The sequence below is a fragment of the Palaemon carinicauda genome, chromosome 2 (assembly GCF_036898095.1).
Source record: "Palaemon carinicauda isolate YSFRI2023 chromosome 2, ASM3689809v2, whole genome shotgun sequence".
NCBI classification, from domain to species: domain Eukaryota; kingdom Metazoa; phylum Arthropoda; class Malacostraca; order Decapoda; family Palaemonidae; genus Palaemon; species Palaemon carinicauda.
In genome coordinates, this window is record NC_090726.1 from 114,348,982 (window position 1) to 114,371,775 (window position 22,794).

General features: G+C 38.1%; 1 protein-coding gene and 1 long non-coding RNA gene across 2 annotated transcripts in view; one reads left to right on the forward strand and one right to left on the reverse strand.

Moving 5' to 3' along the window:
• The first annotated feature begins 771 nt into the window (after positions 1–771).
• LOC137626581 (uncharacterized) lies at positions 772–4,796 on the forward strand. Its single transcript, XR_011041061.1, has 2 exons — positions 772–3,427; positions 4,348–4,796. It is a non-coding gene; the product is annotated as an uncharacterized lncRNA (long non-coding RNA).
• Positions 4,797–8,091: 3,295 nt separating this feature from the next.
• The window catches only part of LOC137626570 (innexin shaking-B-like), a 248,782-nt gene continuing 234,079 nt past the window's right edge, over positions 8,092–22,794 (reverse strand). The window contains exon 3 of the mRNA XM_068357608.1: positions 8,092–8,359. The gene's annotated coding sequence lies outside the window, so the exon portion shown is untranslated. The remainder of the gene's footprint in view (positions 8,360–22,794) is intronic.

Sequence of the window (22,794 nt, forward strand, 5' to 3'; positions counted from 1 at the left end):
AAAAAAAGGTTGGTTATTTCTGCTTTTATGACAGCAATGGTTGTAATAACAAGGAATATGATGTTGTTATCTCAGGAAAAGGGAGCCAAATTTGAGTGTAAAGGAACCACATTTCCCCCCCCCCCCTCCCCCCACAAAGAATCAACTACATTAGAAGGGGAAACTCATAAATGAAAATAACAGATAATAATGATGTAGTAATGTTTTAACCTACAGTGCCGTCAAAATACTATTTCTTAATTATTTACTGAACAATGTACAGGTCAAAAGGGTGGAGAAATAAAACCAATGTATATACTATTGCTTTTTATTGTTCTGATACAAATCATTATCTACAAGTGGTACGATGTGGCATGTCTTATTGTATTATTATTATGGTAATATTATTGATAACCATAATGGCAATAATGATCATCATAATGACTTGCACTCAAGATCCACACATGGAAAAAAAAAAGAAAGACTTCCCTATTGATATCTGTCACGTTCTAGTGCACTACAATACCCTCCCGGGCGATATGTTGACACGCGTCCTTTACCCGGGCTGCCACCGCACCATTAAAACCTTAGTAGGTGGTAGCGGTAGCGAGGGCCCACCCAGTATTAAATGGGAGAGCAGGTATGCCCCTGGCTTCTGGCATGGGGTGGCTGGGCAGTTCTCCGGCAGCTGGGTGGCAGGCACTAGGATGAAGCGACGCAGGACACTTCCCATATAGCAGTCAAAGAAAATGACCTAATTAAGTTCTGAAATCTTAACATTGTAACGTGGCAAATAACATTGGGCAAACAAACAAGAGGGAGTGCTTAGGTTAGTTAAGCCAAATTTCGGAAAATTGACTCAAACCACCACTCCCGCAAGTTAGCAGGAGCCCAGCCGAGAGTAAATGGCAATTAGTAGGAAGTGTGGGATGGGCCCTTGGAATTCTCCATTCCAGTTTACAAAAAAACTATGACAACGGGGTCATATAGCCCAACCCCAACCACCTATGACACTTTAGACAGCTGCAACTTATGTAGCTTCTGGTAGTCTTGTGCCTTCTACTCACGCAACTGAAAGCACGAATTTCCCGCAAAAAAATGCGATCCTGCTTGTAAGGCGGCCCGATACGACTCAGCCTGGAAAGTGCAGGGTCGCCGGGTCGCTTGCTGATAGTCAGCGCAGCCATGGACGCTTCATTGTCACTTGAGGTCCCATTTGGAATGGGCTGCCTGCCTTCATGAAGGTGGCAGTTTACCACACTCCAAGGAACAATCGATTCATATCTTACAGTAAAAGAGGGTGCAGAAAAGCTGCAGTTTGTGACAACCAGCGTCCAGGGCGACATGGGTGTGATATGCATCATTCACAATTGGTTAAGGGAACTGGTTAAAACAAGAGGGAGACTTGCTGGATGTTCATGTTCGGCTGGAATGTTAACGCATGAAACTTCTTCACCTATTGGCAGTATATTGGCTTCATAAACATTATTAAGCTTTCACAGTATTCCTCTTAATGCATTCTTTTCTATTTTTGGGTGCGAGATGGAAAAACTAAAAGCTTTACTGACAAAACCAGTGGGGTCACAGGTATATACACAATTCCAAGCAACAGAAAATGTGGGCAAGACTTGATGCAGATTGTAGTGCAACACTCACAGGTCAACAGAGACTAACAACGGACGACAGACCTATACAATTAACAGTCAGTTTTGTAAGCCACATATTCGGTGCCCTGAGATCTTTCAAGCTTCCACGTGAAGAAGAGTTGTCAAGACTCAAGAGCGTACAAAATAGAGCATAGTTACCCCGATCCACAAAATGCCATCCCTTTGGAATGACAAAATAAATATCCTCCTCAGCGGGACTATAATTCTATCAAACTCCATTGTATCATGTATTTCCCACAGCAAAAAATTTAAGTACTTTTATTCCACACAGTGGATGGTCATTGTTTGCTGTTTCTAAATAGCTACTGAGAATTGCCTCTGCAATCAAGGTCTTCTGCTTGGTCAGAAGCTAAGTTGTTAATCTGTTTACAAATGCATCTAGCAAAGTTTTATTCTAGAAGTACTGTTTATATCATAAATATCTTTGAGGAACTGTCTTAAACCTACAACTATCTTTCTATTTCACTGTCTTTCAAGCATAATATCATATTTACAGCAATTTGCGAATGAGATGACAATGTCAATGGCAGCTAGTAAATTTGATCAACTTTAATCTATATAAATGTAGATCGGGGGTGAAATTTTGATTTTTGAGGTTTTGATAATGCTTTCAAGGTGGGCACCATATTTTCTGGATCCAACATAGCTAAGGATGCAACCAGCAGGAATGAGGTTACAAAATAATTCAAGCTGATTTAGAGAACGTATTGTCAGAACAAGCAACAATGATTTTGGAGAAACCTTCAACCAAATGCTCATAAAATAAACATACATGGCACACCGCAATTGTACAACATTCGGTAACAATTTGTTTGTATCAATGACAAGGTCCATTTGCAGTCCATCCACCAGCTTTCTTGGGGCTGCTTCTGTGATGTTCCCTGGCAAGTATCATGCTTGTTTTTATCATCATTATTATTATTATGATCATTATTATATTTTTCATATCTGTGGGTCACTAAATATTACATATATGTAAATACTTTGGAGTACTGCTTTTACGCTCTTCTCTGTGCTCAAGACCATTCAATTGTTTATTCAAAAATAGTAACAGCTGTGGCAGAAAAGAAAGCGATCTGCCTTATACATCATGAATAGAACTATGTGGTACTGGAGGAAGAGGGTCAAGCGGGGAGCGCTGGTGGAAGGTAAACCATACGAACCTTGGGGATACATGGTCGCAATGACAAGGCACGAGGTGGTGGCTAGGAAGGCACAGTGTTAACCGTGACCAGGACCTTCTAGCAGTGCCGCCACAGAAAAATACCATGAAAACCTCAGGGTTTGTTATCTTATGGTTTTGAGGGCTAATAATTAGTAAATAACGTACTGTGAAAATGCTTCACAGGCCTAAGGACTTAACATTTCATTATGATCGATTGTGTTGCTTCATTGTATCCTGCGTTGTGTGGGGGACCTGCCAAGGTTTTGTGACACAACCACTGGCTTCAAGCAGTTCGAGAAATACTTGAAAATCAAGCCCATTAACCTTGTGTCAGCTGTAAGATATGAGCAAACAAAAATGGGTCACTCAAAACAACTGGTTGTATCACACTTTCTGCGCAGCACTAAAGGGACAGCGCCACCAGTCACAGCACAGGAACACCTTTTGGGACTCTCACACTCTCGGTGATTGTGGCAGTACTGTGTTGGATAATCATGTTTCAGTGTATTCTGGAAATGTTATATGGTAAACTCATACCGTGATATATCAAAATGTTTATATATGTGGATACATGTTATAGCTAAGTCTCTCAACTATTACCAAGATCTACATAATGGTATGTCAAAGCCACTGGTAACTTTTTGTCTAACTGTATATATTAATATATTCATATTCATTTATATATATATATATATATATATATATATATATATATATATATATATATATATATATATATATATCTATAACACTGTACAAGACTTATTGGTGAAGTGTTCCTATAATGTGATTTTCTTCCTTCAAAACTGGTGAATATGCATGATGAGATCAATGAAATATGTATGTGAATGACAGAATAACATACATGTTGATGTAGTTTTAGTGATGATATGACTACTGGCTAGACAGTTGAGTATTTACATGGACAGACAGCTAAGTGACTATCACAATGAGATGAAATAGTTAATTTACAAGTAGTATTGTGTGAACTACCAGTGTAACAAGAGTGGAAGTTGTGTAGGTGAGGTGTGTTCATCAGTAATGGAGATGAAGGGCATGAAGGATGAATTAGTGAGGCAAGTTATTTGATCAGTATTTAACAATATTGAAGTCTAACGTAGTTATTTGTCAAAATAGAGAATAATATGAAAACTATAGTTATTTCTGACTAATACTTTGGCATCTTTATGTACACAATTGCAATTAAAAAAAAAAAAACTTGTCAGCATTTACAATACTGCATTTGTCTATTCTCTAGGGTAAGAGCCAATTAAAGTGAGAACTCTTACCATAAGATTTTTGGCTAATGGTACAGTGCACCTACTTTTAAACTAGTAACCAGTAGATTTCAACTATCTGTACTCTATAGTTTTTCAACCTCAGTTAAGGCTACTGTTTCATATATAAACAGCATTACAAGTCTCTTTGACCTTCCTTACTAGGTTATATCTATAATATAATAGAGTGACTGAATCCTTCACTTGAACAGAATGAGGTCTGACTCTACATTCTCTAGGTCTTTCTCTCCTCTTTTAGGGAGGAGTTTTGGCGTGTGTGAGAGCTCCCAAAAGGTGGCGTCCACCCATGCCTGCCCGTGGATGTAAACAACTGCCTACCTACAGCGTGTGTATAACAGTGGTGGAGTCAATACAGACTAAATCAACAGAAAGGCACAACAAGCAAGACGAGAAAATTTATACCATTTCATCATGTGACAGCTCGTGCTATGGAAAGAGCCAGTGATTCACTAATAATTCTAATGGACTCCTCGTCAAGCGTATTGGGATCTTCAGGTAAACCTTGACTATAGTATATACAAATACACAGTGAAGTTGGTTATATTTAGGGGGTGGGGAAGCTGCCCTTTGATACTGGCAACAATTTTGTCGTCTTTACGAATGGATATCATTATCATTAAAATGTAATAAATAGCTGTAACAGTTTGGTCGCAGTAGCTGGGTAGCTAGCCTTGCTGTCGTTTGCTCCTACAATCATTTTCTAAAAGGATTTCGTTACTTTACAGAAACAATAGAAAAAAAATATAGATAAATAATTAAAGAAAAATAATAGTACAGTATTCACATAATTTATATACTGATGCCGTTATGGGAACATTTTCTTTTGGCAGCAACACTATCTCCCAAACTACTTAAAAGTACTTTGAAAACCAGTACTTCTGTCGACAAGGTAACAACATTAAAAAGAAAAAGTAAGAGTTCAGTAGTACCAACGGTAATCCGTAGTATAATGGGCCTTGCACTAGATTAGAGGGGTTATATTACAGTTGAAGGGTGTCAAACATTTCATATTAATTTATCATTATCCTTAAGGTGCATTTACAGAGGTGGCAGTGCATAGATCATATGTTATTGAAGAACTCTACAAAAAGTAATAATTATTGCTTTCTTTGTAGATCACCATGCAAGATGACTTAGCCCTTAAAACTCAATATCTCTGGCTCATTCCAGTGATCTGGGAAGTTTGTACTCACGACTGCTTTCGTTTGCAACTTTGCCCTGCAACCTGGATAGTTGTTGGGCACCTCAAAAAAACGTTTGTGTATCAACACTGGGATGATATCCGTTGGCACATAGCAGTCGCTGGTGCCAGCTTGCCAGCATACTGGAATGGTCTGCTTGCATTTTACATAGCAACTTATAGGAAAATGTATAAAAGTAATGATTCATAATAATTATTCCCAACATACTAAACTAGTAATGTAGAATTAATTTAGTAACCTATGTAATCCCATTAACTATACAAACTTAATGGTTATTATATAAAGGGATTCAGTGCAGGAGGACAATGTTAAGTAGCAGAGCTTTCAAGGCTAAAATTACATGAATTAACAGGTGGTAAATAAACCTTAAATGGTTTGGCATCACAACCAACCTACTCAGAAACCTACGATTTTATTTGCAAAGCTTTTTCTAGTCTCCTACACGACATCTAACCTGGTTGCAAATGTGATGGGATTAAGGCTTTATGATCAATGATAAAAACATTTCAGTAAGGCTGATTTCCTTGACAACAATAGTGAGGTAAAGAGGCCTTAATGATATGAGCTTTTCATCCTCATAATAGCTAACCTCATGATAAGTTGAGCAGCATAAAACAACTTTTTATATGACCTAATAGCTAAAACGGCTCTAATAGAATACTAGACTATTAATCTATGTCTACGCTTTCTACGAATAAGATTTTTTTATTTAAAGTTACTTGTATGAGTAATTCACACATTACTGGGAGTTGACCAATGACCAATAGTTTGTCGAACTTGAAAAGAGTTCTTCAAAATGTTAGAGAAAACTATCTTATTTTAATATATATTTTTCCTAAAGTTTGCATAAAGTAAAAATGTACATATTATCTGGAAAAAACTACTTTTGTTCCACAAGTCTGTAAATCGGTCATATAATGCCACACCGAATGACGAATTATTGAGACTAGAAAAAAAGAATATTTACAAATGTGGGAGTAAAATAAGCTTACATATTAGGCTAAAATTTATGATTAAGGACATTAATTTTTTTTGTTTTTGTAATTCTAGGAGCCAAAAATGATTCTGTACACATATAATCTATGAAAAAATGAGAAACTGGGAAAAGATGTTAAATTACCAAGAAACAACAGAGTCCCGTCCTAAACTGGAGATAACTATTACTGAGAAATTAACCCCAGCTAATGTAGCGGGGTAGTATTACCAGGTGACCGTAAGGGCCATTTACAATAAAACTTAGAATCTGCCCTCGACACTTCAACACTCTATCAATCAGTATACTAGAGAGATTTTTCATGAGTCAAGTCGGTCCATAGTTTTTTTTTTTTTTTTTTTTTTTTGGAATAATGTTTTCCTGATGATCACTAGACTGCTATTTTTTTTTTCTATACAATTTGCCACTTCTGGCTAATGAGTTTTAAGATTCACAAAACAAAAATACCGTATTCCACTTCAATCTTAACTATGTACAAATTGTGTTCAAGTTCCTCGGTTCCAAATCACGGAAAGTTGTCAAATTATATTTTTTTTCTTATTATTTTTTCTAGTTATATTTTTGAGTACACTGATTGTTAGAAGGTTTTTGTGACAGTATTGGGGATACTCAAAGTTTTCTTATGAGGAAGCGAGAATTCATCCCCCCTGTTACACTCATCACAGGCATCACTTCATTGTAGGCATCCTTCATTGTAAGCATCTTTCATCCCTTATTCTTAATGTGATTTAACTTCAAATGCCAGAGGGATCTCTTTCATCAAAAAAGTCTAGACCCATGTCTGAGTGTTTTCCTTTAGTGTACAGTACATAACATTTCATATTACATCTTAGCTTCGATGTAGACTTCGTCACTTACTGTACTAATCTAAGTGGACTGAATGGTCAGCTTTTGCACAAACTTTCATTGACTTGGGTGTAACATCTTCGAAATCCCTGTATTTTCTGCTGGGCATATGTGTCTTCTGACTTTTAATGTTCCGTTGCGTTTAGTCACTTGAGTAAAAGACTAAAGCGATTCCTACAACATGTATTTTTTTACTTTCAAGTCCAACTCTCAAATATAGACAGCTCTTTAAATCCCATACAAGCGTAGCTGTTAATATTTGAATTGTTATGTACAGTTAGTATACAGTAAGAAATATAAAACATAAATACCAAGTTTATGGATGGAGCACAGTAAGTAGATTGCAATCAAGTACTTTTTAAAATTCTTATTGTCTTTATCTGAAAAGCATCATTAGCAAGAAAATATTATGATCACGTGATAACTTTAACAACTGCCACACACACGCAAAATATTTGGATGAAAAACTACTGAAGCAAACAATATTCACCGTTCATTCGAAGGCTTTTAAATAGAGCTTTGGAGGAATGGTAACAGAATTATACAACTGGGATGTACGATATAAATAACATCACAGATTCATCCATTAAATGACAGTTCTACTTTTGTATCATTAAAGAATTATAGCTTCACATGGAGATGTACTTTCTTTTGTAAATTTCCTGCGAGTAAATATTTTGGGATGGAGAACGAAGCTATTATAATGAAAGAAGCTCACATAAGAAAAAGCAAGTTGAAGAAAAGCTTTAGAAGTGACATTTCACCTAATAGACATACTGTCCACCATCCTAACTTGGTAAGTAACTTTACACAATCTGTTACAGAGAGGCCTTATGTTCCTGGTTTCATAGGTCTAACGACCCTCTACACTCACTCAGTCATTCATTTGAACTCAACGCTTCTCGCGACCAGGGTAATAGCCTAAAAACTTTCACCACAATATATATTTATACAGTATATATATATATATATTTATATTTATATATAATCATTTATTTCCATATTTATCATTTATCAGTTCTAACAGCCATAAAACTGACTGACATGTAAAAAAAATTGCTGCATAGGAACAGCAACTGTGACTTGAAGAAGAGATCATTGAGGAAATCTTGAGCTGTATGAGTAAAGTACATCTACATAGTACTGATCTTGGTTGAAGTAGGCTTGACGATGTGTTACAGGAGGGGATCTCTTAACTGGGACGCTATCTGCGGAAAAACAAACTCTTTAAAATAGGTACGGAATCTATTGCAACATTGTTATTAGTTTTGAAATAACCAGTAATGTTTTTACAACATGGGGTAAGTAGTTGTAAAACGTGAATACTGGCAGGATTATTTATCTATTACTATAATTAAAGTAGCACAAATTTTTTTCCTTAAGCTATTTCCCTTTCCGCATGTTTCTTCAAACTTGAATCATAAGCAAATGACCACTTTCGTTACTTTAGAACTATTAACTTTTTCTGAGAATGGCAGATAATAGATTAGATAGACATTAAGATTAACAGAATGGGACCCCAGAGATTGTAAAAGAAGCAGGAAAATTAGAGAAGACGATGGATTGACGAATTAAGTTTTTGGGTGCAGACTGGCACAGAAGAAAGTTTTGTAATATCAATAGAAGAAATATTTGCCACAAACAATTCATATTTTCTTTATCAGTAAACAATACTTGTCATATATTGCAGGAGAGATAATAAAACTTTGAAATCCTCCTATTCTTGCGTCAGTATAAGTTCAGATACTTCAAAACATTAGGTTTAGGAAAAGGGATTGTGGACATGTTTACAAAGATACCAGCCGGTGGTAGGCTAACCAGAAAACTGAATAATTAAGAAGGAATTTCCCCGAAATAGCGTTCGATCTCCCATTCATTCTGATAAGTGTCATTTATAAGAATGAGGCGCTATCTATACTTTTTTGTGTCATATGGATATTTTATTTAAGATTGATATAAACATGTTTAAAATTCTTCCACCTGTATTTTATACAGTACTCAGGGTGTTTTTTTAGATATGTAACTTCCCTGGTAGTTACATATATATTGCTTAAATCCCGCGTTTCGACGCGGCACGACAGAAATTCAAATTCCCGTCGACCGCCGCCATGACAGTAGGTGGTCATACATGAGCGCCACCACTCGTAGGTTATCAGAACTATTCCCAACATCTACAGAAATTCTCTGTCGTTGTTCGAGTGAGCACCTCGGAAATTCTTTCGCTACTAATTACTTTATTCTACAATTTGGTGAGGTACCTTTTGTGTGATTATTGTTAACGACTTTCGACTGCTTATTTTTGGATATTCTCTGGTCTTTTCACTTTCGATTTATTAGACTTTGTTGGTTTTTGACCTGGACTGTTTTTCCTATTTACAAAATGGCTGACTCTATAAGGAAGTGTGTTAGAGGATGCAAGACACGTATGTCCAAGGCCTCTATTGACCCTCATTCAGTATGCTGTGGTTGCAGAGGTCAGGTTTGTACGTTTGATATCAGATGTAATGAATGCAAGTCTTTGTCTGAATCGGAGTGGAATATTTTCGATCGCTATGTTAAGCGTTTGGAAAGAGAGAGAATTAGAAGGTCTAGATCAGCTAGTATACTTTCTAATAGATCTTCTGATGGTGATTTTGTTCATGCTAATATTCCTATTCCTATTGCAGTAGTCCCAGACCCCAATACAGTGTCGGAGGTAAGTGAACCTTCCTTAAAGGATGTGATGGCTGCTATTTCAGCCTTAGGCACCCAAGTTCGCTCACTAACTAGGGAGAAAGAAGTTATGTGGAGTGCGGTGCGTGGTTTGCAAAGCAAAATAGTGAATAGCGAAAGTGAAGTGGAGGGTGCGTCCGTTCGTGTCCGTCATAACCCCAGTCGGGGACCTCTTCCATGCTCCCCAATCCCTGGGAGAAGGAATGTCGAAAGGCAAAAGGATATGGCAGACTTTGATCAGCGAACAAACGTCCCCTCGAGCGATCATGTTGACGATCCCCAGATCGCTCACCCTCGCCGCAGGAAAGGCGAGGTTAATTTGTCTGCGTCTTCTTCTGATGACGCAAAGCCACGACGTGGTTGGCGTCAACCACTTTGTTCAAGACCACTCAAGAGACATATGTCTCCTAATAAACCATCTTGCAGTGACTGGTGTTCGCCGGAGGTTTTCCTTTCAGACGAAAACAACGTGTCAGCACTGAAACATTCACGGAAGACGCATGTTTCGTCGGAGGGAGAAGGTGTTCAGTTTACGTCAGTACATGCTCCTTCTCTTCCCCCAGATTGGGAAATGTCACAAGGACTTTCCCCTGGTTATCACTCTAATACTATTGACGTTCCTTCACAACGACCGTTACTCGGTTTAGATCGCGCACAAGGCGCGCTGGAAGTATCGACAGTTGACGATACCTCTCAGCGATCAGTACATCGTTCAGTTAGCGCACACGGCGCTCATCATGTATCTGATTTGTCTGAGTTAAAGAGGTCAATTTCGTCTCTGTTTGACGCTTATGATTCTCGGACAGAGAAATCGCGTCCAAAAGAGTCAAAGGACAGCAATAGACCAAGAAAGGGCTCTTCCGATACTATCGGACAGCATGTGTCTCCGATACTCAGCATCGATCCCTCGCGTCGATCAGATCGAGTTGCCGTAAACGATAAAGTGGATGCATGTGGCAGTTTGGTCTCTTCCTCACGGCAATCTTGATGCATGCAAGAGTCTGGAAGCTCACAGCAATCTGTTTGCATGCAGCAGTCTGTACTTATGCTGGACGCATGCAGTCAGGTGGTGTCCCCACGTCATAATAGACAAGAAGTTGCCTCTTCTTCGCGACTGACTGGACGCGATACTGACGATCCCTCACGGCTCGCAGCAGACTCACGACATTCGGGACTCATGCAACAGACTGTTACCTTTCATGTAGACATGCAGCAGTCTCAATCTCTTATGCTGGAAGCACTGGAACCTGTTTCTCCATCAATGCCTTCAATACATAAACGTGATGCTTCTTCGCAATTGGATGATATACTTCATGATATTCCTTCAGGACAAGGCGAATTAATTTTGGAAGACAATAACCATCAGGATGATGCGGTCTTGTCTCCCTACCATTCAGATCAAGGAATTGATGTTCCCTTAGCCGAATTGGAAGGGGAATCTCAGGATCCGATACAGGCAGCTGATTTTAAAAAACTTCTGACAGTGTTATCATCTTTGTATCCAGAAGATTTTACGAAGCCTATGCCTCAAAGCCCACCCTCTCAATTTTTGAAGAGCAGGCCCCAGAAAACATCCTCCTTTAAGAAGATGGTTCTGGCACGATCAATTAAGAGAGCTTTTTATACACACAATCAATGGACAGCCAAAAGAAAGGATCAAGGCAAGCCCTCTTTTTCCTTTCCTCCAACTCGACTGGGTTCCAGATCTAGTGTGTGGTATTCGACTGGGGAAGTTCTCGGTTTGGGAGTTCCTGCCTCTTCCCAAGGAGACGTTTCCAGACTCGTGGACTCCTCACGCAGGTCAGCCATGAGTAAGTCAAAAATTATGTGGGCTAGTTCTGAAATGGACCATCTGCTGATCAAAGAAGTGAGAGATGCTCTCTCCAGACACCAGTGGGAGCCAGGCTTTCACACTTTTCGCGAAACTGGAGCCAAAGGGGGGGGGGGACTCCTGGACGATCAATGATCTCAGGGAAATGGAAATGCCTCCCATGTCGTCGATACCCCTGGAGTTATCAAAATCCCACTCAGGGAACAAGGCAGCAGCTCTTCAAGAGCAGGTGAATCTTATGCTGTCAAAATCAGCCATAGAAGTGGTAGAGGACACCTCTTCGGAGGGGTTTTACAACAGGCTTTTCCTAGTTCCGAAAAGCTCGAGGGGATGGAGACCTGTTCTGGACGTCAGTCCATTGAACAAGTTCATCAGCAAAGTAAAGTTTACCATGGAACTTCAGCGTCAGTCCTTGCAGGCACCAGACAGGGAGACTGGATGGTGTCATTGGATCTGCAGGACACATATTTTTATGTTCCGATACACCCGGACCACAGGAAGTTTCTAAGGTTCGTGTTCCTCAAGACCATGTATCAGTTCAGAGCACTCTGTTTTGGACTAAGCACGGCTCCTTACGTTTTCACCCGAGTAATGTCCAACGTGGCTCGCTGGCTTCACCTTAGGGGAATAAGGATTTCGTTTTATCTCGACGACTGGCTACTCAGAGCGGAATCGCATGCAAAGTGTCTGGAGTCTCTACAAATGACAATCTCCTTGACTCAACAGTTAGGTCTGATGTTAAACCTACCCAAATATCAGCTAACACCCTCGCAGAATATTACTTATTTGGGGATGAGGATTCACTCAGCAGTTTTTCGGGTTTTTCCAGCCCCGAAACGTATTCTAGACTGCCTAGTAAAGGTACGTCGCTTCCTAGACTTACGATCATGCTTGGTGAGGGATTGGATGAATCTCATTGGCACCCTATCATCAATCGAACAGTTTGTGTCTCTGGGAAGACTTCATCTACATCAGTGATTCTTAACCTTGATGGAGGTACTGAACCCCGCAAGTGTCATATATACACTCGTCGAACCTTTCATAGTCGGATGTATATATATATATATATATATATATATATATATATATATATATATACATATATATATATATATATATATATATATATATATATATATAATATATATATATATACACATACAATATAGGTAAATGAAATAAAAGGGAAAAGAAAAAGAAAATTACACCTAAATATATCATATATATCAGCATATATTTCAAATTCAAAACATAAGTATATATTGCATCAGTGCACAATATGAACCATGCATCATTTGCACACAGCACCACTGTGTTCAAAGAACAATATCAACAAAATATGAACTCCACACAAAAGCAAAAATATAATGAATACTTATTGCAAATCAATGTCACTTTCGCTGTTGTCTTTCAGAGACAATTTTAGAAATCCGTGAGCTGAACTTGGCAAGTGCCACTCTCATATCATTTGTGTTTATATAACTTCCGCCGAACCCCTGAGACTGGCTCACCGAACCCCTGGGGTTCGATCGAACACAGGTTAAGAACCACTGATCTACATCCTCTGCAGTTTCATCTGGCAAAGTTTTGGACGAAAGACCAAAGTTTGGAAAAGTGGATGCCGATCCCTCTAGTGATCAGGAATCACTTGGAATGGTGGGACAATATCAACAAGTTCCAGGAAGGTCTCGATCTGTGTCAAAAGAATCTCGACCTAGTGTTGTACTCTTGACGCCTCAGACATAGGGTGGGGTGCAACTCTCGGGAAGGCCGAAATATCGGGTCTTTGGACAGTCACAGGGGAATTGGGACATAAATCTCAAGGAACTAGTGGCCATTCATCTATCCCTCATTCATTTCCAGGAGGAAGTCAGAGGAAGAGTGATTCAGATCAACGCAGACAACACCACTGCGTTGGCGTATATCAGAAAGCAGGGAGGCATGCATTCGGCCTCTCTTTACGAGGCTGCAAGAGATCTTCTTCTCTGGATGAAAGCGAGAGACATAACCCTGATTAATCACTTCATTTAAGGGGAGAAGAACGTCAGCGCGGATCTGATCAGCAGAAAGAAACAAGTGCTATCCTCAGAGTGGACCCAACATCACGAGGTATGCACCAACCTTTGGATGTTGTGGGGTCAACCCTCAATAGACCTCTTTGCCACACAGATGACAAAGAGGTTACCGGTATTTTGCTCTCCAGTCCCAGACCAGGAAGCAGCCGCAGTGGACGCTTTTCTTCTGAATTGGGAGAATCTAGACGCGTATGCTTTTCCCCCATTCAAGATCCTGGACAGCGTCCTGAAAAAATTCAGGGAATCAACCAACATCCGCGTGACTCTGATAGCCCCATTTTGGCCTACAAAACCTTGGTTTGCAGAGATGATGGAGTGGCTTGTAGATATCCCCAGAATACTACCAGATCGGAAAGATCTACTCAAACAGCCTCACTTAGAGAGGTACCATCAAAATCTCCTCACTCTCAATCTGACTGCCTTTCGACTATCGAAAAGCTGGCAAGAGCGAAAGGTTTTTCAAGGGAGGCTGCACGAGCTATCGCCAGAGCGATAAGGACATCCACTATCAGGGTCTACCAATCCATATTTAGAGGATGGTGCAGGAATAACAAGCTTTCCTTCACCAGTACCTCTATAGCCAAGATAGCAGATTTTTTATTATATCTACGTACTAAAGAGGAGCTAACTGTTTCTACCATCAAGGGCTACCGCAGCATGCTAGCTTCTGTCTTCCGTCACCGTAACATTGACGTGTCAGGTGATAAGGATCTATCTGATCTCATTAGATCTTTCGAGACGACTAAGAGGAAGGACAATCTAACCCCCTCTTGGAACTTGGATGTAGTTCTGGCCTTTTTAACGTCAAGTAGGTTTGAATCCTTGGACAAGGCTTCCTGGAAGGATCTTACCAAAAAGACACTGTTCCTGGTTGCTTTGGCTACAGCAAAAAGGGTAGGGGAGTTACAAGCCATCAGCAAGAAGGTGGGCTTTAATGGAGACAATGCTATTTGCTCCCTCCAGCTGGGGTTTCTCGCGAAAAACGAGAACCCTTCTCGACCTTGGCCTAGAACTTTTAACATCCAGGTCTATCTCACTTGGTTGGGCGAGAGAAGGAGAGAGGCCTTTGTCCAGTAGGAGCTCTTAAATTCTATCTGCTCGTGTCCAAAAACCTGAGAGGTCAATCAGACAATCTCTGGTGTTCTGTTAAAAAACCCTCTTTACCATTATCTAAGAATACTCTAGCTTTCTTTATCAAGGACTTGATAAGAGAAGCTCATTAGAATTGTGAGGAAAGGATTTTTCCAATTCTCAAAGTGAAACACCATGAGGTTAGAGCTGTAGCAACATCTATGGCTTATAAGCATAATAAATCTATGAATTCCATTTCAAAGGCCACGTTTTGGCGAAGTAAATCAGTCTTCGCAAACTACTATCTTAAAGATGTACAAACCCAGTATGAGGATTGCTGTTCCCTGGGTCCGTACGTTACCTCCGGCGTCATAGTTGGAGAAGGGTTTACTGCCTCTTTCCTATAATCTATTATATACCCTTGCCTTTTATCTTGTATTTGTGTTCACAGGTTGCCTGTGAAGGTTGTCACAACCTTCCACAGTCTGGGATGCAAGTCAAGTTAGTTATTTGTGTGTGTTTTTAACTTTGGAGTAGGTGGTCAGATTCAGTATCCTTGGCTATGCCAGGTTTGCAAGGGTGGAGGTCGAGGACTTTGGGGCAGCTCCAAGAGACTTTTACAGGTCCCCGAGTGGATCGCTGAGTCTCTTAAGGAATGCAGGCGAAATGAGGCAGAGTAATTATGAAGCCAGCTTCCTTTTCAGGTAAGAACTAAATTGTTAGTACTACTAATTGTAGTTATTAATAATTATACGAATTTCCCAATGGGATGATGTTTTCAACCTACCTCCAACTGTGGGAATCAGCAATATATATGTAACTACCAGGGAAGTTACATATTTAAAAATGGTATTTTTATTATAAAATAAATTTTTGAATATACTTACCTGGTAGTTACATATATAAAAGAGCCCCCCCCCCCTCCTCCCCTCTGGAAACAGATATCGAATTTCTGAAGATGTTGGGAATAGTTCTGATAACCTACGAGTGGTGGCCCTCATGTATGACCACCTACTGTCATGGCGGCGGTCGACGCGAATTTGAATTTCTGTCGTGCCGCGTCGAAACGCGGGATTTAAGCAATATATATGTAACTACCAGGGAAGTTACATATCTAAAAAAACACCCTGAGTACTGTATAAAATACAGGTGGAAGAATTTTAAACATGTTTATATCAATTTTAAATAAAATATCCATATGACACAAAAAAGTATAGATAGCGCCTCATTCTTATAAATGACACTTATCAGAATGAATGGGAGATCGAACGCTATTTCAGGGAAATTCCTTCTTAATTATTCAGTTTCTGGTTAGCCTACCACCGGCTGGTATCTTTGTAAACATGTCCACAATACCTTTTCCTAAACCTAATGTTTTGAAGTATCTGAACTTATACTGACGCATCGAAACGCAGGATTTAAGCAATATATATGTAAATACCAGGTAAGTATATTTAAAAATTTATTTTATAATAAAAATACCATTTTCACACTTCCACTCATGTGAGTGTACTGTAGGTGTCCTGGTTATCGTTCCGCTAATAACGTAAGGGATCGGTTACAAGTAACATTGACTTTGTCTTATGCGTCTTGGAAGAAATACATATTCTGATGGTAATTTCACTAAGGATTCTCACGAAAAAGACCAAAACCAACCAATTGTCTAGTGTTACAGGAAGGTCTCCTAAAGTCCAAAATTTTGTAACTATGGATAAAGTAATTTAGTAAACCCTTTTGGTGGAATGTATATCGATAACTAATATAGTAATTATAACCCGAGCTTTATTGTTTAGAAAAAGCCCCAGAAATATTGGAATGAAAGTTCGGTAAGAGCTTTGAAGTAAATGACCGTTGTCCAGAAAAAAAAAAAAGTTTAGAAAGATTTTTTTTGGCAACTGAATACAAAAGCCTCTTAAGATTACACAGAAACTTTGTTTACTTTTATTTATATTGCAAGCAAAATTTCTGTAGGTTTTACAGGTATCTGTCAATATGTAAAATATGATTTAAAAATAGGTGTTAAAAGTAAGATAAAATAAAGGTTATGTCACATTTATAGACTTACATAGAGGATATGTAACCTCTAAGGTTAAGATATGTATAATACTTGACGCTTCATGAGTGTTTTAAAAAGAAAGTGTTAAAAATGTAAGCTACTGTATAATTCAGAATGCGAAGATTATAATAGAAATAAATTGAAAGTTTGTAACAGAAAAAGGGGGAGAAAGGTGAAAAATTATGATAAACAAATGTGGTATTCGTAAACAATGCTGTTAGAGACAAGGTGTGTTAACATTAATGCAAATATGGTGAAAGCAGATCGGCTAGTACAAAAGGTTTACGTTTGTTTTCTTTTAGATATAATGGGACTAGGAACATAAAATGTGTAGGTTAATGGAGTAGTCAAGGAGTAAGAAAAAGAACGTTTTAATTCATGAAGAGGCCAAGCGATCACCAAAAAAACTGTAAATGTTGTAATCAACGTATAAGAAGCCCAAATGCTACTTTTAAGGCTACAAACGAGTATATACTCAAATCTTCCTTTAGATATTCACTCACACAAACATTAAAGAGATTATTTCACGAAGCAAATGGAAGAAAAAGGAATACTCTACACTAAAGTATATCAACTCGAGTCAACTAATCGACATCCTGTAAGTTATTCATGTCAGAATATTTGAATTATACTTTATTTGTTCTTTCTTAAATAGAAACTACTAGTTTTCCATTTTCCATTTCAATCTGCCGGCAAAATTCCTCATTAGAGAGGACACGTGGACTTGTGCAGTCTCCCAGATTGAGTTCAGCGACACGTAAGATGATGACGGTTTGTATCCGTTCACTAAAGCGAGGCAACACTTTTGTTTCTTTTGATTGGCCTCAAATTCTGAGAGAGAGAGAAAAAAAATCCGTTTATTTCGAACATAGTCTTCGAATACTTTGTCTTGTATAGTGTGTCATACTTGGATGTAACGATGAAAATTTACCACTCAATATTCATTTGAGTATTTTTTTTTTATTTATTGAAATTCATTCTTTTAAATTGAGAGTACCAAACGCCTTTCGAGAATGATTTAGGTACCAAGGGGATTGTTCTACAATTTCAGAAATATACATTAGTTATTCTGGAGATTTAGTAATTTTTTCCTCCCAATTTAATAATGTCAAGCAAACCAATTTTTGTGTTCACAGAGCTATCAAGTTCAGTTTTGCGGTTATTAATAGTTCTAAACCATTAAAAAAGTTATTACTCATGCCATGGAGCAATTTCCATGGTAAGGCTGAACAACAAAAACAGTAACATTAATAACAATACGATATAAATAATAATAATCACATTACGTTCATAATACTGCAAGGTACCAAAATATTGTGTGGTCACGTTAGCTTTGTGTCAACAGTATCACATCTGAAAATTAGAAGCGAAAAATTATGCGATTGTAAGACAATATCCTCTGTATCCGCACCATCAATTAAAGCAGCCAAAGTCAACATTGAATTTCGAAACGTTAACGTAAATAAGCGCTGCCAAACAAGGGAACTAAAGGATTAAGGGATAAAAAAGTCTTTCAACTTTATAACAGTGAGATACCAAATGCTCTAACATCCAGAATTATTTTCTGCGAAGTTGTAATTGAAAATTCATAGCAGCCCTAAAGCTGTTGCGGAAACCCTCTGGAAACCAATTTCACTTTGTTTTCGTTACCCTGTTTCATGACATTACGCAATCTATTTCTTCTGAAGGACTTTTTGCCACTGTTTTTTTTTTTTTCCATAATCGGGAAAAAAACATTGTCTCTAATACAGCCAGTCACGCATTACATAGTTTAGCGGCACAATTTGATTTTGAAAGCTGGGGAAAAAGTATAATGTCTGACCAAGACTTTGTAGCCCGACTTTTTGAGTTTGTCGAATTATCATCATTTTGGGTTTGACGAGACAGTACCGTCAAACTTGATTCTAATAGTGTTGAGAGAGAGAGATAGAGAGAGAGAGAGAGAGAGAGAGAGAGAGAGAGAGAGAGAGAGAGAGAGAGAGAGAGAGAGAGAGAGAGAGACCCGCTTTGTGCTGTCTCGGAAAGTTTCTCACCAACTTTGAACTCATCTGTTTACCATTGCTGAGTCTCTCCGCTTCTTTCTTATTGGCTTAAGCCCAAAGTGTTCGCCTTAGGCTGGTTACGAAAATGGGCTTACACATCTGTGATTCAACGTTAACCCTCAAATCGCATGTAATCTGATCTAAACTCTTGATCGACTTTTCAGTCTTTTGACAGAGTCTATCAAAGCTTTGAAAGCCCATGTAAGGAAATAAGACTTTCAAAAGCACATATAATAACCTTATTCAATATCATATAATAACAGTAATATCCTTCAAGTTCATATGATAACAGGTTCGCTAAAGTTCACATAGTTTTGTTAAAAGCTGAAATTTGTTATTAACGCTGATTCATTAGTTTTCAGGTGATAAAGGTACTTGTAGCAAATTAATTTTTGACCAAACACAGTTTATACTGTACGTGACCTCAGCCTTCATTGGATCATTTCATCGCTAATTAGCCGTCTGGTTTGTTGACCGGAAATGTTCAGTGTTAAATTAATCAAATAATTGTTTCAAAATTATTTGTTTTAACGTACGAGCGAATAAAAAATATATAATCTTTTTTAAAAGCATGATAAAGTGTGGTAATAATTTAGTGATAATGTAAATACAATATCATAAATCTGTTATTACATTTTCAGTAAATATAACACATAACAAATCTCCTTATATTAAATAATCTATAACAATAAAGTTTATAAGAAAAGGTAAACCAATCTTGTAGCCGGCGAGACTGAATATTCAGCCAGTTCATGATGCTCGGATTGCAAATAAATACAAATTATGGCCTGCCCCTACGAGCATGATTCTTTGCTGGCCTATAGCTAGCTTAACTTAAAAGAGTGCAAACGTTGCTTTCGAGGCATTAGATCTTCATCTCTCTCTCTTTCTCTCTCTCTCTCTCTCTCTCTCTCTCTCTCTCTCTCTCTCTCTCTCTCTCTCTCTCTCTCATATATATACACACATATATATGTATATATATATGTACTGTATATATATATATATATATATATATATATATATATATATATATATATATATATATATATATATATATATATATGTATATATATATATATGGTATTTAATGTGTGCGTGTACAAATCACGACAGCTGATACATACTGAGCATAAAATATGTATTGTAGCCACGAAATGAAAAGTGAAACAACTTAATTGGAGTTAGTTTTTTTGTCTTATTGGAGACACCATAGGATTAACAATGCGAATAAATATACAAGAATATCGTATTCATAAAGGAAATTAAGATTCCACTTATCTGAAATCATCGGAGGGATCCCATTCTCCTGTATAAACACTGTATGCTCGTACTGTATATTTGTTCTCATTGTAGGTCTGATGATGTCACCAATAAGACGAAAATACATTACTAACTCTAATCAAGTCCTTTCGCTTTTCCTTTCGTGGTTTATATATATATATATATATATATATATATATATATATATATATATATATATATATATATATATATATATATATATGTATTGTAGGTAGTAGGTTGGCCAGGGCACCAGCCGCCCGTTGAGATACTACCACTAGAGAGGTACTGGATCCTTTGACTGGCCAGACAGTAATGCATTGGATTCCTCTCTCTGGTCATGGCTTATTTTTTCTTTGCCTACACTTACACATAGTCTGGCCTATTCTTTACATATTCTCTTCTTTCCTCATACACCTGACAACAATGAGATACTTAACACTTCTTCACCCAAGGGGTTAATTACTGTGCTGCAATTTGTTCAGTGTACTTTCCTCTTGGTAAAGATAGAAGAGACTCTTTAGCTATGGTAAGCAGCTCTTCTAGGAGAAGGACACTCCAAAATTAAACCATTGTTCTCTAGTCTTGGGTAGTGCCATAGCCTCTATACCATGGTCTTCCACTGTCTTGAGTTAGAGTTCTCTTGCTTGAGGATACACTCGGGCACACTATTCTATCTTATTATTTTTTTTTCTTCCTCTTGTTTTTTTGAAATGGTGTATTGGGCAGGCTTAATAGAAGGGCCATGGATGCCTGGTGGTTTACCAAGAGGTTGTCTTTTCCTTTTTCTGATTGTTTTTCTTCTCAAAACCATCCTTACTGTCCTCCCTTCAGTTGAAGTGGCTATCCTGGAGGGTATTTAGCCTTGCATGGTGTATCGGCTCCTCCATGTTGACCAGTTTTTCCTACTTTTTACTATAGTCTATGGGTATCATCAATCACTTTATTTATAATTCTGTACATATTGTTTTTGTTTACAATTCTTGTTAATCTAGTTTGTAAGTATGATGTCTCCTTTTTATTTCTATTAATTCTTATGCTGTCTGGAGACATTGAGCGAAATCCGGGACCAGTACGTCCTAGATTTCGTCAATGTCGTCTTCTGTATTGCAATATTCGTGGTCTTCATGCAAATATCCAAGACCTTACAGTTGCGTCCAGACAGTATGATATTCTTTTGTGCTCAGAAACTTTGGTTTCTAATATAAGGCTCTCATCTGAGCTCCTTATAACTGGTTTTAAGAAGCCAATAATGTTGAAACGTGATGCCATCCCTAGGGCCAGGGGAATGGCGGTGTATATTAGGACCGAGTACCCTGCTTCTCATAAGTCCTGCTATCAATGTGGATGTCATGAGATTCAGGTAATAAAAGTTTGTGGCAGGCATAACAACTTTTATTTGTGTTCGATCTACCGGAATCCAGATATGGATGATTCTATTCTATTATGGCTAAGATACAAGAAGATGATAGAAAGACTTCTTTTGTCTTTGTTGGTGATTTTAATGCTCACCATAGGGAGTGGTTAAGTTCTATCTCTCCTACCGATCGCCATGGCTTAAGAGCTTTAGACTTTGCCTCTGAATCAGGCTGTGAGCAAATCATAAATGAAGCTACTCACAGGTCTGGTAATTGCTTGGACCTCGTTTACACTGACTCCCCTGGTGTTATAACTAGTAAGGTTGGTTCTTCAGTCGGGACATCTGATCATGCCTTGGTTTCATTAGTAGAGAAGACTGAGCAGCCTGTCCCTGATATATCATACTCTTGTAAAATATATATGAAATCCCAAGCAGACTGGAATGGGATTTTGCATGATCTTTTGTCCTTGAATTGGTCACAATTATATAGTAGTGTAGATCCTGTTGTCCCTTTGAATGAGAATCTAGTCAACATAATTGATAGGCGTATCCGTTCTCATGTGCTAAGGTACTGAGTGTAGGACAAACCGTGGTTCAATGATGATTGTAGACGTGCTTATTTGGAGAAGCAGGAGGCCTATCACCTTTAGAAGGGTAACAGATCAGATTTGACCTGGAACAACTATACTCAGCTTCGAACTTTTGCTCAGAGAGTTTATGTCTCAACTGAAAAGGAATACAAGTTAACCATAAAAGAAACCCTTTCTGGTACAACTCAGGAACATAAATGGTGGTCTACCCTTGAATCTGCACTCTTTGGTGTAGATGCAACAGTTCTTCCTTTACTTAAACCAGATGGCTCAGTCACTCACTGTCCAAAGGAAAAGGCAACAATTTTGGCTGATGTTTTTGACAGCAAACAGAGTAATGAAAAACTTGAACTTCCTCCTTCCTGTTTTCCTGAGGCTAAACTAACAGTTTAGCTTTTCGATCTCGTGAGATTAAAGCTCTGTTGATGGACCTTGATGCTTATGGAGGTGTAGACCCAAATGGTATTTTTCCTTTTTTTTTTATAAAGACAGCAGATTTCTTAGCTCCAAAGTTATCTATTGTTTTGCGCAAGTTAGCAAAAAGATGAGCTTTTAGCACTTGTTGGAGAATTGGTAATGTTACTCCTCTATGTAAATGTGTTTGTGGTAGTTCAAGTCCCACTGA